Source organism: Eurosta solidaginis, chromosome 1, assembly GCF_040869045.1.
Source record: "Eurosta solidaginis isolate ZX-2024a chromosome 1, ASM4086904v1, whole genome shotgun sequence".
NCBI lineage: Eukaryota > Metazoa > Arthropoda > Insecta > Diptera > Tephritidae > Eurosta > Eurosta solidaginis.
In genome coordinates, this window is record NC_090319.1 from 362,649,663 (window position 1) to 362,667,821 (window position 18,159).

The following is an 18,159-nucleotide window of genomic DNA, read 5'->3' on the forward strand; positions in this document are numbered from 1 at the left end:
GTTTAAAAAAAAAAACTAAACAACACGTCGTAGCACAGAGGTTCGTGCCTCCGGCTATTAAGCACAACTCGTTCTGTAGACAGTTATTTAACTACTGTCTTCTTCAATAATTGCCGCTAGATGGTTCTCTTTGCGCGCCTAGGCTAGAGGTAATATAAGCGTGTTAAAAATAGATTATTTTCTTCGGACCAAGCTCAAAAGCTTCGTTTAGATGCCAAAGAAGTACCCTCAAAACCACAGCTTTTAATACTATTAACAGTTTTTTAAACTATTTGGAAAAAAATTATGTTTTTAGAAAAAAATAGATCAAAATATCTTACAAAGTACAAATTTAAGAATAATTAACAATGAGTATTGTCAAATAATAAGGATTTTGTAACTAGACCTTTTAGTATATATATATTAAAGACTAGCAGACCCGACAGATGTTTTCTGCCTTAAATTTGGTCTATCCGCATAATTTTTAAGAAACTTTTTTCCGTTTTACTCTTTCCATTCCTCCCCACCTTACGTAATACTTTTATTTACTTCTCCCTCTGCATTTCTCCTTCTATTCGTCTCTTTTTTCCTCTCCATCTTTTCCCTCACTTCTTTTTCGATTCATCTTTCCCTATCTTTCTATGTTCGTCTCACTATATCTCTTTCTCAGTCTCCTTCCCTTATTTCTCTTCTCTCTAGCACTTCGCATTTTTCCCTAAAGGGTGGTACATACTTTTTTCCAGTCCCATTGCGAGTTCCAGTATCAGTCCCAGTCACAGTCCAAATCCTTGTACTAATCCCAGTCCTAGTCCACTTATCTAGGCAAAGGGCTACACTTCAAGCGACACCAAAAGAGAATTACTTACCAATAAAAGCAGCACGGAGTTCTTGCGTTTGTACTCAGAAATTTCACTTTAGACGTATGTACATTAGACTGGGCCGATTTATTAACCGACATCACGCCATCGATTTTTCGATAGGTTTTGGCCTCAAGAAAAAAAGTTCCACTACGCATACCCAAAAAAATAATTCTCGAGTCTGCGAAAAAACAATGGCGTGAGGGTAAATTTTTCGACCAAAACACTCTCAAAACCTAAAAAATAATTTTGTTTTCTAAAAACTGTTAACGCCAACGTTTTGCAACAGTTTTTTGAAAAAAAAATTTTTTTGGGGTTTTGGGGAGAGTTTTGGTCGAAAAATTTACCCTTTCGCCATTGTTTTTTCGCAGACTCGAGAATTATTTTTTAGGGTATGCGTAGTGGAACTTTTTTTTTCCTGAGCCCAAATCCTATCGAAAAATCGATGGCGCGATATCGGTTAACTTTCGTCCATACAAATCGACCCAGGTTAATGTACATACATATGTATATAGGTATTATCAATTCATGTCGTTATTTCGGTTTCGCATGCATACATATTTATCCGTTTTGCCAAGTTGATGCAACTAAACCGAATATCACAATAAAGATTACATTACTTTAAAGCTCTCATCAACAGCTTTCATATATGTATATCAAATCCATATTGTATAACCAGATTCTGGGGATATTGGGGTCCACATTTTATCGCAGCAGAGGAAGAGGGCGGCCCCACTCCGCTGGAAGGATCAGATGGAAAACGATTTAAACTCCCTTGGTGTGAACGATTGGTGCCAGTTGGCAGAGCGAAGAAGCGACTTAAGCAAGTAGGCATACAGTTAAAAAGATTTAGCCTAAATTTCAACTTTTAAACTAAATGCATTTGCATGTATAGGAACAAAACTAAGTAATATTTGAAATGGAGCTACCTGCGCAGCTATGGGAGTTGTCTGAAAATTTATTATTCCATATTAAAAAAAAATAAATATTCATATATTGAAAAAAAAAAAAAAACAATTATTATTAAAGGGCTTGAGCTCGGACTCGGACCAAAACTCCTTTTAATTTTGTTTTAAAGCGGTTTCGGGATTTAAGACTTAATGGAAAGTAAAGTCTTAAATTTACGCCGAATTAAATTAAAAAGCCTAGTAATAAATTGAGAGACTTCTCATTTACTACAACGCAGGGTCGTGCGCAAGGGGGTGGGGGGTTTGGGGGTTCAAACTGCCCCATGGGCTTACAACTACTGAATTTTTTCATAAAAGTGGTAGATGGAAGAGTGCATTTGTTGACTGATAGACAATAAATATGGTAAATGTTCTCTCTTTACTCCCGTTTGTATTAGTTTTTATCGCAAAACTAGTCTTGACAATAAGGGATGCTTACTATGAGCTTCCATATATTCAAAACCCTCCCATAGAAAATTCCTGCGCATGCTCCTGGTACAAAGGCTAAAATCTTAAGCAATGTACTATATTTACAAGAGACATACTCTATTCGAATTACGCCATATATTGACGATACCGCCCTTAAAAAAAATAAAAATAAATGTAAGGCGCGATAACCTCCGAAGAGATCTAAGGCCGAGCTTCTCTTCCAATTTGCGTCGTGCTTCTCTTGATTTTCCATACAAATTGGCCGGACGGGATCGACATGATTTTATGCCCACTCCGAACGGCATCTGCAAGGCATATGAGTTTTCACTGAGAGCTTTTCATGGCAGAAATACACCCGGAGCGCTTGCCAAACACTGCCGAGGGGCGACCCCGCTTAGAAAAATTTTCTTCTAATTGAAAAACCTTATTTCTAAAATTTTGATGTTGCTTCGCCTGGGGTTTGAACCCAGGGCATCCGGTGTGGTAGGCGGAGCACGCTACCATCACACCACGATACCGCCTTTATCAGATTTAAAAATCATTTTCCAATAATTAGACGTACTGACTTACTGAAAAATTTACACTATCCTATTTTCTTACGTAATTCTTGAGTTACTTTACGCTTAGCGCTTTGAAGTTGTCATGTTTTATCAATTTCTTGCAACTGACGACCCGTGTACGAACAAATTTCATTTAATAAAATAAAATAAATACTTGGCGCGATTTGCCGCCGAGGAGATTTAGGCCGAGTTTCTCTTAACCCTCTGTAACATACTGTAGACCACAGGCAACATACAATTTAACCTTCGTAAATTCACGCAGCAATTATTTTTTCGGTTTGTCAAGCATTGTGAACTGTATTCTACGTTTCATTATTTCTACGAAACATGCGTTTGCTCATAGAGTACCGTTAGCCTTTTCAAAGGAAGTGAAAATGTCAGTGAAGTGGAAAATTTCGTATACTCTGCAAGTGCTAAATATCAAAACAAGTAAGGAAGGCTAAGTTCGGGTGTAACCGAACATTACATACTCAGTTGAGAGCTATGGAGACAAAATAAAGGAAAATCACCATGTAGGAAAGTGAACCAAGGGTACTCCTGGAATATGTTCGTATGACATTTGCATCAAACCAAAGGTGATAATGAGTATTTTAAAAGGGAGTGGGCCTTAGTTCTATAGGCCTCTTTTCGAGATATCGCCCTAAAGGTGACCCAAGAGTGACTCTATAATGTGTTTGTGCGATATGGGTATCAAATTAAAGGTATTAATGAGGGTTTTAAAAGGTAGTGGTGGTAGTTGTATATGTAAAGGCGTTTTCGAGATATCGACCAAAATGTGGACCAGGGTGACCCAGACCATTATCAGTCGGGTACCGCTAATTTATTTATATATGTTATAACACGAACAGTATTCCTGCCAAGATTCCAAGGGCTTTTGATTTCGACCTCCAGAAATTTTTCATTTTCTTCTACTTAATATGGTAGGTGTTACACCCATTTTACAAAGTTTTTTTCTGAAGTTATATTTTGCGTCAATAAACCAATGCAATTACCATGTTTCATCCCTTTTTTCGTATTTGATATAGTATTATGGAATTTTTTTTCATTTTTCGTAATTTTCGATATCTAAAAAGTGGTCCGTGGTCATATGCGGATTTCGTCCATTTTTTATACCAAAACAAAGTGATTTCAGATAATTACGTGAACTGAGTTTAGTAAAATCGATTTTTGCTCAAATTATCGTGTTAATGGCCGAGCGGAAGTGCAGACAGTCGACTGTGTATAAAAACTGGGCGTGGCTTCAACCGATTTCGCCCTTTTTCATAGAAAACAGTTATCGTCCTAGAATCTAAGCCCCTACCAAATTTCACAAGGATTGGTCAATTTTTGTTCGACTTATGGCATTAAAAGTCTCCAGTAATGATATTGTGCAACAAAATACAAAAATAAAAGAAATTTTCAAAATGGGTGTGGCTCCGCCCTTTTTCATTTATATCGTCTAGAATACTTTTAAGGCCATAATTCGAACAAAAATTTACCAATCCTTATGAAATTTGGTAGGTGTATAGATTCTATGACGATAAATATTTTCTGTGAAAATGGGCGAAATCGGTTGAAGCCACACCCAGTTTTTATACACAGTCGACCGTCTGTCCTTCCGCTCGGCCGTTAACACGATAATTTGAGCAAAAATCGATATATCTTTACAAAACTTAGTTCGCATACTTACCTGAACTCAGTTTATCTTGGTATAAAAATGGCCGAAATGCGACTATGACCACGCCCACTTTTTCGATATCGAAAAATTGAAAAAATTCGGTACCAAATATGCAAAAAGAGATGAAACATGGTAATTGGATTGGTTTATTGACGAAAAATATAACTTTAGAAAAAACCTTGTAAAATGGATGTGAAACCTATCATATTAAGTAGAAGAAAATGAAAAAATTCTGCAGGGCGAAATCAAAAGCCCTTGAAATCTTGGCAATAATAGGTACTGTGCGTGGTATGGCATATATAAATAAATCAGCGGTACCCGACAGATGATGTTCTGGGTGACCCTGGTCCAAATTTTGGTCGATATCCCGAAAACGCCTTCACATATACAACTAAGGCCCACTCCCTTTTAAAACCTTCATTACTATCATTAATTTGATACCCATATCGTAAAAGCACATTCTAGAGTCACCCCTGGTCTACCCTTATTGCGATATATCGAAAAGGCGTGCACCTATAGAACTATGGCGCACTCCTTTTTAAAATACTCTTTAATACCTTCCATTTGAAACCCATGTCATAAAAACACATTCCAGGGTTACCCTAGGTTCATTTTGCTAAATGGTGGTTGTCCCTTATTTTGTCTCCATAGCTCACAGCTGAGGATGTAATGTTCGGTTACACCAGAACTTAACCTTCCTTACTTGTTATAATAGTAACCAAATAAAATAAATAATTTAGAAATAACATAATTAAAATGCTGACTTTTTATTAACGAATCTATCCGATTTAATTCAAATAAAATTATTTCGAGGTGATGAGTTAGAGAGGGTTAAAATTTTCGTCCTTTTAATTTGCCTTACAAATTTGCGGGGCTATATGTTTTGTGCCGACTCCGAATGGCATCTGCAAGATAGGCGTATTTCACTGAGATGATTTTCAGGGCAGAAATACAATTGGAGAGTTTGCCAAATTATATCCGAGGGGCAACCTGATTAAAAATGTTTCCAATTGAAAACACTTGTTTCTAAATTTTGTGTATATCTTTACTGGGGAGTTGAACCCAGGAACCTCGGCGTGAAATACGGAGCACGCTACCACCACACCACGGCGGCCACCAATCTCGTATGAAGCAACTAATACACTTCTTTGAGGATACAATCATTGAAATATTATTTCAATACAACCCATGTTATGCAATCGGCATTATGACTTTTGGGTCATCGAAGCATGTCATTGATGGAAATCTGATCCTTGTCAACTGAATAAAAAAAATAAATAAAACTAATTTTGTTAACTCAAAGCATATTATGCATAATTTCCCCCCCCCCTAAATTTGCATTTTACAACAATGGTACGAATGTAATCTGTTGGTTATAAACAAAATAACAGCAGGCGCTCAGCTCCGTTATTTGGTTGTAACAAACATTATGGCATTTACGAAGCAATAAAAATCAAATATAAATATATTAAGACAGATTATTTAGATGAATAAAGCCAACAAATGTCGCCTCTTAAAATAACAACTAAATACGATGATATTTATGTACATATACAAATAAATAAATATGGAACGTTTATTTGTATGTATTTGTGTGACTACACTTATTTGACTTTATTATGCAAACAGTTTGTTGATTTTTGTCTTTATTACTTATTGTTTAGATATGTATGTATATATATATGTATGCATGTACGTATAAGGGATGTTTCGCAGCTTCGATGGCTATTCTGAAACGTCGGAACTTTCGACTGACTTAGGCTTATTATGCAGATCGGTTTCGATTTTAGATGTGTAAACATCTCTGCTCACGTTATTGGGGAATACAGAAAGTTATCGTAAGGTAAGTATAGGCGAAAGCGTAATCTTTGTAAGTGGTATAATTTTTGATTATTAAGTAGCCTTGTAGCATAAGGTGTAAACAGTTTACACCTTAGAGTTAATATAGCAAAATAAAACAGCAAATTAAGGAAAAAGAAGGCAAGGAAAGTAAAATCAAATATGCTACTTAAGGTTGAACTGGTGCATTCGTGAGGACCTCACGTAGGCTGACTTTGTTCAGAGTGTTACCAAAAGTTTGCTCAACGACCAAATGAAAACAAAACCCCTAAGGGAAACCAGAACTTATCTTATAAACTAACTTCGTCCTCTTTTCAAATGCTTGAACTTTTCTTAAACTGAAGCTACCTGCTGTTGCGAAATCTGATTTTTGTTCCATTCATAATATCTGGAGTCTTAGTCTAGCGAGGGCAGGGCACGACGGCCGGGTCCACAACTTGTATTTCCTACATCGGTGATCACAGACAAGACCTTGTCTAAAAGGATGTCACACCAGAAGGCAGTTTCAAGTATGAATACCCATCAAGAGCCTACAGTCACCTCTTTTGGATGATAGGAGTAACTTTGTTAGTTGATTCTTGTAAGAGCTGTACATGATATTCGACACCATGCTGTCGCGTGCTTGGTTCCAAGCATTTCCTGCTTGGTCAATCATGTGGAGCTCTCGCCTCCTTTGAATCTCGCTCTTGTACCTATAACGCAGACCCTACTCCTTCCATTGCATTGTAACCATCAGTGTACACGTGTATCACCTCGTCTGCTATTTGGGCGCTTTTAATCCAACCTTCCACCTCTATTGTGGCTCAAAGAGACCCCTAGAGGCACATAAAGGGAACTGGGTAGCCTTTTCGTCCAATATTTGATGACGCTTTACTACTTTGGCCTTATGGTCTTCGCTCAAGCGGTCCCGATGGAAATTATTGTAAAGTTGTCGATATGCTATAAAAAAACTATCGAGTTGTAATAAAAATGTATATATTGGCTATCCAAACGTATCGATTTGGTATTAAAAATCTATGAATTTTTTATTGATTTTTGACAAAAACTGTAAAATTGGTACACGAAGGTTACTGTGACATATTTCTAAATTTCATTTCTTCATCAACTACATAGCCTTTCGGGAGCTGAGTTTTGAGCTCGAAGTCTCTCAACATTCACACTTCATACCAGTGCAAAAGCAGATGCCTCTAGCCACTCAGCCATATGAATGCTCGATGTGTTATTAAAAATTTATCGAAAAGCTAACGATAGTTTATCGATTTGTAATCGAAAAGTCTTCGATTTGTAGTCATAAAATAATGAATTTGATATCCGAATTTATGGAATGTTTTTCAAAAGTTTTCAATCTTTAATCAAACGGTTATCGATTTGTTATCAACAAGTTATCGGATTGTTTTCGAAATTTTGTTGCCTGTTTATCGCAAAGCTATCGATTTGTTATCAAAATCAATTTGTTATTGAATATTTATTATAAGGGAGTTATTGATTTAATATCAAAAAGTTATCGAAAACTTAACAACCAGTTTTTCAAGTTCTATCGATTAATCAGCGAAAAGTAAACGATAATTTATCAATATATTCTGAAAAATAAAACGTGCCGAGTAACTAATTGGTGTTCGAACACCGGGCAAAACTGCATCAAAAATTTAGAAACAAGCTTTTTTCAATTTGAAAAAAAGCGGGTTCGCCCCTTTGCAGTGATTTGGAAAATACTCCGAGTATATTTCTACTATGAAAGGCTTTTCAGTCGGCTCCTTTCGCATAACATGACCTAGCCAGCGAAGCCTTGGGTTTTATTCGCTGCACTATCGGCATATCTGCGTAAAGCTCGTAATTATTTCAACTACGATACTCGCCGTCACCATCACGGACTAAACTATAAATCTTAAGGAGAACTTTTCTCTCGAACACTCCAAGAGCCATCTAATCTTCTCTCGACACAGTTCATGATTCCGCTCCATACATCAGAACAGCTATGATGAGCGACTTGTAAAGCGTGATTTTTTTCCATATACTATCTTTTTCGTTCTTATTTGGAATTATGAGACTTTTATATTTGTTGCGCAAGATGCAAAAGTATTATTTGATACTCTTAAGCACTCTTAATCCCTACTATCTTCTGCTGATAAATATTTAGTACCAAGGTTATAACGTAAGCGCCGATAAAATAAATTTATTACGTTATAATTTTACATTTACTGTGCTACTCATTTTGTACCTTAACAAGATATATTTATATTTTTCCGATTCCGTTATCGTTATCGTTAAGTCAAACACGAAATCGATTTCGTTAACGGTTAACAACAACAACCTCCCTAATACTTAAATACATATATGTGGGTTTGCATTGTATATATTTTCGTTTTCATGTTGTGCAATGCTTGCTTTATGCAAATCAAATTTCTAAAATTTATTGTGTATTTCAACTCGATTTTTCTTTTATTTCAATAGTCACTCAAAAATGTAACTTGTGACTTAGTGCCAAACAAAAACCACAATATGCTGTTGTATGTATCTGTATGTAAGTACATAATGGATACTACATATGTACATAAGAAAACATCAACTATAACAAAAAACAAGTAAGGAAGGTTAAGTTCGGGTGTAACCGAACATTACATACTCAGTTGAGAGCTATGGTGACAACATAAGGGAAAATAACCATGTAGGAAAATGAACCGAGGGAAACCCTGGAATGTGTTTGTATGACATGTGTATCAAATGAAAGGTGTTAATGAGTTTTTTAAAAGGGAGTAATCCTTAGTTCCATAGGTGGTCGCCTTTTCGAGATATCGCCATAAAGGTGAACCAGGGGTGACTCTAGAATGCGTTTGTACGATATGGGTATCAAATGAAAGGTGTTAATGAGTATTTTAAAAGGGCGTGGGGCTTAGTTCTATAGGTGGACGCCTTTTCGAGATATCGCCATAAAGGTGGACCAGGGGTGACTGTAGAATGTGTTTGCACGATTTGGGTATCAAATTAAAGGCATTAATGAGAGTTTTAAAATTGAGTGGCCCTTAGTTGTATATGTGAAGGCCAGGGTGACCCAGAACATTATCTGTTGGATACCGCTAATTTATTTATATATGTAATACCTGCCAAGATTTTAAGGGTTTTTTATTTCGCTCTTCAGAACTTTTTCATTTTCTTCTACTTAATATGGTGGGTGTCACAACCATTTTATAAAGTTTTTTCTAAAGATATATTTCGCGTTAATAAAATAATCCAATTACCTTACCATGTTTCATCCCTTTTTTCGTATTTGGTATGTATTATCCCATTTTTTTCATTTTTCATAATTTTCGATATCGAAAAAGTGGGCGTGGTCATAGTCGGATTTCGTTCATTTTTTATACCAAGATAAACTGAGTTCAGATAAGTATGTGAACTAAGTTCAGTAAAGATATGTCGATTTTTGCTCAAGTTATCGTGTTAACGGCCATGCGGAAGGACAGACGTACGACTGTGTATAAAAACTGGGCGTGGCATCAACCGATTTCACCCATTTTCACAGAAAATAGTTAGCGTCATAAAATCTATGCCCCTACTAAATTTCAAAAGGATTGGTTAATTTTTGTTCGACTTATGGCATTAAAAGCATCCTAGACAAATTAAATGAAAAAGGGCGGAGCCACCCCCATTTTGAAATTTTCTTTTATTTTTGTATTTTGTTGCACCATATCATTACTGGAGTTGAATGTTGACATAATTTACTTATATACTGTAAAGATATTAACTTTTCTTTTAAAATTTGAATTTAAAAAAAAAAATTTTTTTTAAAGTGGGCGTGGTCGTTCTCCGATTTTGCTAATTTTTATTAAGCAGACATATAGTAATAAGAGTAACGTTCCTGCCAAATTTCATCATGATATCTTCAACGACTGCTAAATTACAGCTTGCAAAACTTTTAAATTACCTTCTTTTAAAAGTGGGCGGTGCCACGCACATTGTCCAAAATTTACTAATTTTCTATCCTGCGTCATAAGTTCAACTCATCTACCTAGTTTTGTCGCTTTATCTGTCTTTTGTAATGAATTATCGCACTTTTTCGGTTTTTCGAAATTTTCGATATCGAAAAAGTGGGCGTGGTTATAGTCCGATATCGATCTGAGATGAGTACTCAGGAACCTACATACCAAATTTCATCAAGATACCTCAAAATTTACTCAAGTTATCGTGTTAACGGACGGACGGACATGGCTCAATCAAATTTTTTTTCGATCCTGATTATTTTGATATATGGAAGTCTATATCTATCTCGATTCCTTTATATATGTACAACCAACCGTTATCCAATCAAACTTAATATACTCTGTGAGCTCTGCTCAACTGAGTATAAAAAAAAAAAATAGTAACTTCAACCAGTTTGCTTTTAATTCAACACACAGCAACAACAAAAATGCCAGTTTTTTATGACCATGCAAAAATTTAATGTATTCCACATACGTGCTCATAAAGATTAAGGAGTACTCCAATGTTAGAAAAAACTTTAAATAAAAACTAACCGAAGCTTTACCAATCGCCGAGATAGCGAATTTTTTAAATGGTTGACTAGCCGGACCTGCGCATCTTGCGCAACAAATATAAAAGTCTCATATCAAATATCCACACAAATCAGCTGTTCTATCGTTCAGTCATTTATCAATGAAAATGTAAACGCGCTTGCCCTGCCATATGGCGAATGTTAGCAACTGCCGGCAATGCAGTGTTAGTTCTAATCAAATATTCACATTAGTGCCATAGTAAAAATAGATTACTTTGTGTGGACACAATAGTTTATTTTTAACAAATTATTTTAATAAAATATAGCTAAACAAAAGTACCACGACTAATAATACCCAAAGCTCGCTAATAGCATGAATCCCAATCTTTACAACCAAAACTTTATTTATAGATTTGTATTTCAAATAAGCGCGAAAAAGGGACCTGCACATAGAAACAGCAATTAAAAATATTATAAGATTCTGCAAATTAATCGTTTATGAAAAGCTGTCCTAACAAAATTCTGACCACAGATTACCGCGTAACATGCGTAAGTTGAAAGAAGTCGCTTTGCATTAAAAAAATTTTTTAATTATTACTTGATGGGTCCCTATTTTTAGGTGTAAGCATACCCAAGAGACGTTCTCTTCTCAAAAAATAACACCCCTCCTTCTTACTTCCTTCGATTTTTCACTTCTCCTTAATACTCCAGTCCTTCTTGTATTCCCTCTGTTGCGCCATCTATCTCACAGTCCTTCTTCTCTCCCCCTCCCGTCTTCTTCACCCTTTCCTCTCCCTCCCCCTCTCGCTCTCACTCTTTCTTTTCCTTTCATTCACCCTCTCCGTCTCCATCTCATTTCCCCTCTCCCTCACGCTCTTCCTATCCTTCTTCCTCTTCAACTCGCTCTCCACATCTTTATCCCTCTACACATACTCTCCCTTTCCACACCCCTTCCACTCCTACGTACACTTCACAGAATCATCGGTGCCATTTTAGGAAGTTTATGCAGAGACGCGTGCTATAACATTTGAGTGGAGTACTTTGTGAAGTCTCGAGTAGGGTACACATCAGCCATATGGTCTAAGTATTTCTTGCACGATATAAGCTTATTCACTGCGTGCGCATATGTCGGTGAATGTTTGCGTTATAAATAGTATGGGACAAAGCGCTGTTTTCATTTTGTATGAATGCTAGCGCAGAATTTGTTATATTTGTTCACTTTTTATTACATCAACAAAACCCGCAAGTGGGTTAGTGCGTTCTCATATGTAAAATGTAAATATTAACAACTTTGGCAACAACAACAAAAAAACACAGAATATCCTGTAAAGTTGTTGTTCCTAAATGTATACCCAGTAGAACGCTTTTCAATAAAGCTCTGCCACCACAAACGAATCGATGTATATCAATATGTGTCCGCATAAGGCTGCTTTGCCATATTATACACCAAATAGTGCATAACCAAGTACAAGTGTGAATACTTATTATCTCAAGAATGACTATACTTTATATCTCATATAAACTTTTACCCAGCGTATTTTACTACAGCTTAACCTAGAACTTAACATTGTGGCCCACGTTCTATCAAAAGGTTATCGAACTTTAGACAGACACTTAAACAGCTGTGTCAAATGATATATAGAACAACACCGACTGCTAATTCACGATTGGGAGTGCTTTTTAGAATTGTTTCCTAAAAAAAAACTTTTTATAAAGTATTGTGATGTCGCTTTCCTTAGGTTCAGCCAGGTCCTTCAGTGTGTTAGACGAGCGCACAACGACAGCGGACTCAAACCATTCTATGCCAAAGGTAATTTGTGAAGAGCTATATCGCGCCAAAACAAGCCTTTACTTGGTTATCCAATTGAGTGCGTATGCTGGTAATTTCGATATTACTGGCTTTGTAAGCTCAAAAGTTTCTGGGTATTTGAAAATATTTAGTAGTTCCGTCCCCTCACTAAGGTAGGCACCTTGTCGAAAGTGTGAAGCTTAGCCGAACTCCATAGCGCCCGATTATGTGGCTGGGCTGTTAAGAACTGTGACCAAGGATTGCCAACCCCCTTAACCAGGGTGTTATGAATACTGGTGCATTGGATGACTTGCAGCCATAGGACATATTTGGCTGTATTTCAACGGAGCCTTCTCGATATCGGACCGCGTCGAAAAGTTACGATAGGTGTACAGTAAGAGTAAGGAAAGCTGCAGTGGCGTCGCTTCTTTTACCCATATTTAATATAAGACCGCTAACCCCGCCTTGTTTGGCAGGTTGTTATACGACCAATATTACAAACATCCTACGGTAATAAGGAGAATGAGTTAGAAAGAACGGGGTATCAATACTAGGAAGGTAGAAGCATTAAGCGTTGCGTCGTACACTTGGAGGGAAAGAAGTGGAAATTCAGCGAGCTTCGTAAAGGAACTGAAGGGGAACGCAAAGGGAGAATCAGAGTAAAAGTGCTCTGTCGCATTACCGTGTAGCTCTAAGAATTTTCTAATTCTTGAGAGCGCTTGGATTGAGCCCGTGAGGCGATAGAAGTAGGTCGAAGGTAGTTAAGGATTTATGCTCAAACAAACTTCCGTTACTTCAACTGGTACGATTAGAAGAAAGCGCCGAACGGAAAAATTAAGAAGCAAGTTCCAGATGACAAGACGTTCTTGAAGTAGTTCACAAATCAAGACCAGAGTGTTTATAAAATGCGAAAGATGGATTTTAAAAATATTTTACTGAGCATACGTACTCTAAAAAGAATTCTGGAAAAGTAGGCGGTGACACGCCCTCTACTAGAAAAAATTAAAACTCGCTAAAAGTCCATGATTACTGCAATGAGTGAATAAGTTTACGGGTTGGAGTAGAACAATTATTGATTGGGGGTAAAGCGAAACTGTGTTGGACAGGAATGAAAGGGAGAAATGGAACAAAAGGTAGGTGGGGATGGAAATAAAGGCAAAACAACCTTCGGACAGTACAAGCACAAAAATTTTTGTATAAGTATTTTGCAAGCTTAGTACTGTGATGTGAACAAAACTCTTATGCCTGCAGTTCTAGAAAAACTGGGTATAAAAGTGGAAAAGTGAAAAAATGGTTTCTTTTTTCTCACCGCACCCACAGTCGCTCTAGTTATCCACACCGTGTTTGAGTTAGAGTTTGTATTTCACGTCCGTTAGCAATTTACTCCAGCAATATTTATGAGTGAATATGTGTATGTCCGATTTCACATGTCACATCATCCGCTACACTCCTACGAAATTCGTTATTGTTTTCTTGCACCCGTTTTGATTTTTTTTTCTCCCTTCAGTTCTTTTTCGTTTGTATGAATCGTCGTCGACAGCTGCTGCTCCCCAAAGGACAAGTGTGTGTAGTTTAAAACATACATATGGACATGGGAAACTCGCATGCTCTCCCAACTTGCTTATATTTGAACCTTGTCCGACCGCATGGCGTGTTTCCATCTTGCAATTTGTCGTTGTCATCATCATCGGCCCGCCACATGGAAAAATATGTCACAGCAGTGTGGTTATGTGGTTATGGACAATGGTTAGGGTTTTCAATCCTTTTTACCCTTTCTATTTACATATGTTTAGCTATTTTATTATAACTCGTCTGGCGAATGTAATGCGTTGCTCTAATCGAAATTGAAAATGGCACAGATTTATTGTCAATTTATTCAAAACTGTTTAGAGATTTAGATAAACAATCTGAATGAATTAGATACTCAGAGTAGAGGGTTGTGTGGAATGGAAACCTCGTTTTGTTGTCAAGAAAAACTAAAAAGGTTGTGTCTTAAGTTGCTTTTGTTTGGTGGGGGAAGTTAGAGATTTGTAAAATAATTAACTCGCTTTGAAAGGTGTCACTCAAAAGTACAGAAAAGCGGCGCTTATATATGTGTCACTAATTTTTGGTAAACTCCTGCAAACTCGTCTCTTCTTGAGGTAATTTGAAACTTAATAAATGTAAGTTTAGAGGTTTGTAGTCAGGCAGATATTTGTACCTTATAGACTTATGTAGCATTTATTATGCCCCTTAATCGAATGTTCGATTGTCAAAGGGTGTAGCGGAAATGTGCCCCCAGATAGTAACCTATATCGGAGGTTATGTTTCAAAAACTACTCGACGAACAAACTCTATCAGGACCGGCTTGCCCTTTGACCTGGATATATTAAGCAAAATATGCGTATCATTTAACTAGACATCTTACCCATTTTTTTTTATACCTTTCATGAACATGAAATGGTATATTAACTTTGGTTAAATATAGAATATAGACTCACCATTAAGTATACCGAATTGGTCAGGACGACGAACTGAGTTGATATAGCCATGTCCGTCTGTCCGCCCGTCCGTCTGTCTGTTTGAACGCAAACTAGTCCCTCAAATTTTGAGATATCTCAATGAAATTTGGTACAAGGATGTATTTTTGTATTATATTAGACATTTGTCGGATCCGATAGGATCGGACCACTATAACATATATCTCCCATACAACCGATCGTTCAGATAAGACGATTTTGGTCATTTTTGCCGCAAATTAGAAAGTATAAAAGTAAAACCCGGTGATATATATTTTAATATATCATATAAGATATCCTGAAAAAATCACTTTTATATATTTTAATATATCATAGAAGATTCTCTGAAAATATCACTTTGATCGCAGCTATATATATTACATATCCCATACAACCGACCATTCAGATAGAAAGATTTTTGGCAATTTCTCCCTTAATTTCCAATATAAAAACGTTAAACTTGGTGATATTTATTCTAATATATCATAGAAGATTTCATGAAAAAATCATTTCGATCGGAGCTATATATAATATATATCCCATACAACCGATCGTTCAGATAAGGGGGTTTTTTCCATTTTTTATTTTATATTTATCTTAAAAATCGTTTAGGTATGTACATCTGTTCACTATATATTTCTTATCTTATACATCCCATTATTTGAAGATTACGAATGGGATAACGTTATCGTTCACCCCCATTCATGAAAGGTATGAAGTCAGCAGAAGACAGTCCCGTCCTTACTATATTTTTAATTTTAGAAATATATTTCTCATTAGAAATGTTAAAAGACAAAAATATAAAACTATTTTTTTCACGATCCCTGAGAGTTAAAATAACGAACAAAATATATGTTAGTCGCCTTAATGTCCCCTCTTGCTCAAAGAAAGTATGCGAGTAAAGAACTTTCCATTTTATTACAGTAATTCTTTTCAAAAATCTCACTGTGGAGAGTGACTGCGTTTGAACTTACTGGACTATTTTGGCACTCGCCGTCGGCAACGCGTAGAGGTCCATAAATCTGTCGAAGAAATTTTCTCTCGGATACTCGTAGCCGCTTCATGTGAAGTTGCCATGGACCATGCTTCTGCACCATATAGCAGGACGGCTACGATAAGTGATTTGTAGATCATGATTTTCGTTTGCCGAGAGATAACTCTACTTTTCAGTTTCCTACCTAGTCCAAAGTAGCATTTATTGGCAAGAATGATTTTTCGCTGGATTTCATAGCTGATGTTGTTGTTTTTGTTAGTGCTGGATACCAAATAAAAGAAGTCTTCTACTATATCGATATTATGGTTGCCAACAGAAGCGTCGTTGCCAAGGCGCAAATGAGCTCTTTGTCCAATGCCAGCTATTACTTCGCTTTGTCCTCTACTTTGCAGTAAGCAGAACTTACGGCGCAGGTATTCAGGCCGATGACATCAATGTCATCAGCATATGCCAGTAATTGCATGTTTTTATAGAATATTTTTCCAGAGCGGTTAAGGTCTGCAGCTACATAATATAATTTTCTGCAGCATCAAATTGAATGAAGGGCACGATATGGATTCACCTCGTCTGTTACTTAGTTTAGTTTTGAACGTCTCGTAGTGGTCCTTTCCAATTCTGACTGAGCTGATAGTGCGTTACTCAAAGTCATTTTGCACAGTCGTATAAGTTTTGCTGGGAAACCTAATTCAGACATAGCGGCATATAGGCAGCTCCTTTTCGTGCTTTCGAAGGTGGTTCTAAATCTACGAAGAGTTGATGTGTGTCAATTCTTTTTTCGCGTTTTTCTTTTTTCCAAGATTTGGTGTATTTTGAAAGGCTGGTCAATTATATTTTTACCAGGTCTGAAACCGCAGTGATAAGGCCCAGTTTCCCGATTCAAGGTGTGCTTCAATCTTTCGCAAAAAACACTCGGACATGCACACGTATTTTGTAAAGAAGCTGATGTATGCGCCTTACCAACTCGCCTAAGGCGTTGTTGCTTTTTAATCTGGTTATTGCTATTTTGACTTCGTCATAATCGGGTGGGTGGACATTACCTTCATCATCATCGATTGCGGCATTGGATATTACGGATATAGTTTTGTTTAACTATCAGGTTAGAACCAGGTAGTTAGATATCAGGTATGAACAGAATGCAGTCCACTATTTTGCAAGCGTAAATTATGGAATCTAGCGTGAGTCCTCAATTTGCCTCATAGTTGAGCAATGTTTTACCATATCTTACTTAGGCCCTGTTTTTCATTGCAAGTTCAACTCAGTTTGTCAGTTAAACTACGCTAAAACTTATTCTGCAGTTTTTCAGTCTAATTTAACTGAAGTTTAAGCTGAGAAATTTGCGGCCACCGTGGCGTGATGGTAGCGTGCTCCGCCTATCACACCGTATGCCCTGGGTTCAACTCCCGGGCAAAGCAACATCAAAATTTTAGAAATAAGATTTTTCAATTAGAAGCAAATTTTTCTAAGCGGGGTCGCCCCTCGGCAGTGTCTGGCAAGCGCTCCGATTGTATTTCTGCCATGAAAAGCTCTCAGTGAAAACTCATCTGCCTTGCAGATGCCGTTCGGAGTCGGCATAAAACATGTAGGTAGGGAAAAATCAAGAGGAGCACGACGCAAATTGGAAGAGAAGCTCGGCCTTAGATCTCTTCGGAGGTTATCGCGCCTTACATTTATTTATTTTTTTTTAAGCTGAGATTAAGCGGCCAATATGGTAGGGTTACACTCTAGTTAACCTATCAGTTATTTGCGTTCATTCGAAATGGCGTCAAATATACCCAACAGCATTTAGGCTTGAGTACCATTACGGATCATGTTGATAACTAGGCATACTTCTAAAATATCAAGAGTTGTTTCGAAATAGTGGCTCAACTCGAGAATCATAGCGTACACAGCAAAAGACAGAATTTTTTATAAAGAAAAAAATGCTATTACTGAAGTTGAAAAATGTAATTCCCAACTTGTGGTTCTCTTACTGGACTAAAATGTAAGATTCCAAACTACAGTATTTTCACCAAAATTAAATAAAATATGTATAATTTATTTGACTTATTTTTTTTTTTTTGTTCATATTCCGACAGGGTGGATAAATGATGTATATTGGAACGATTTTCCGTCATCCCTTGTCAA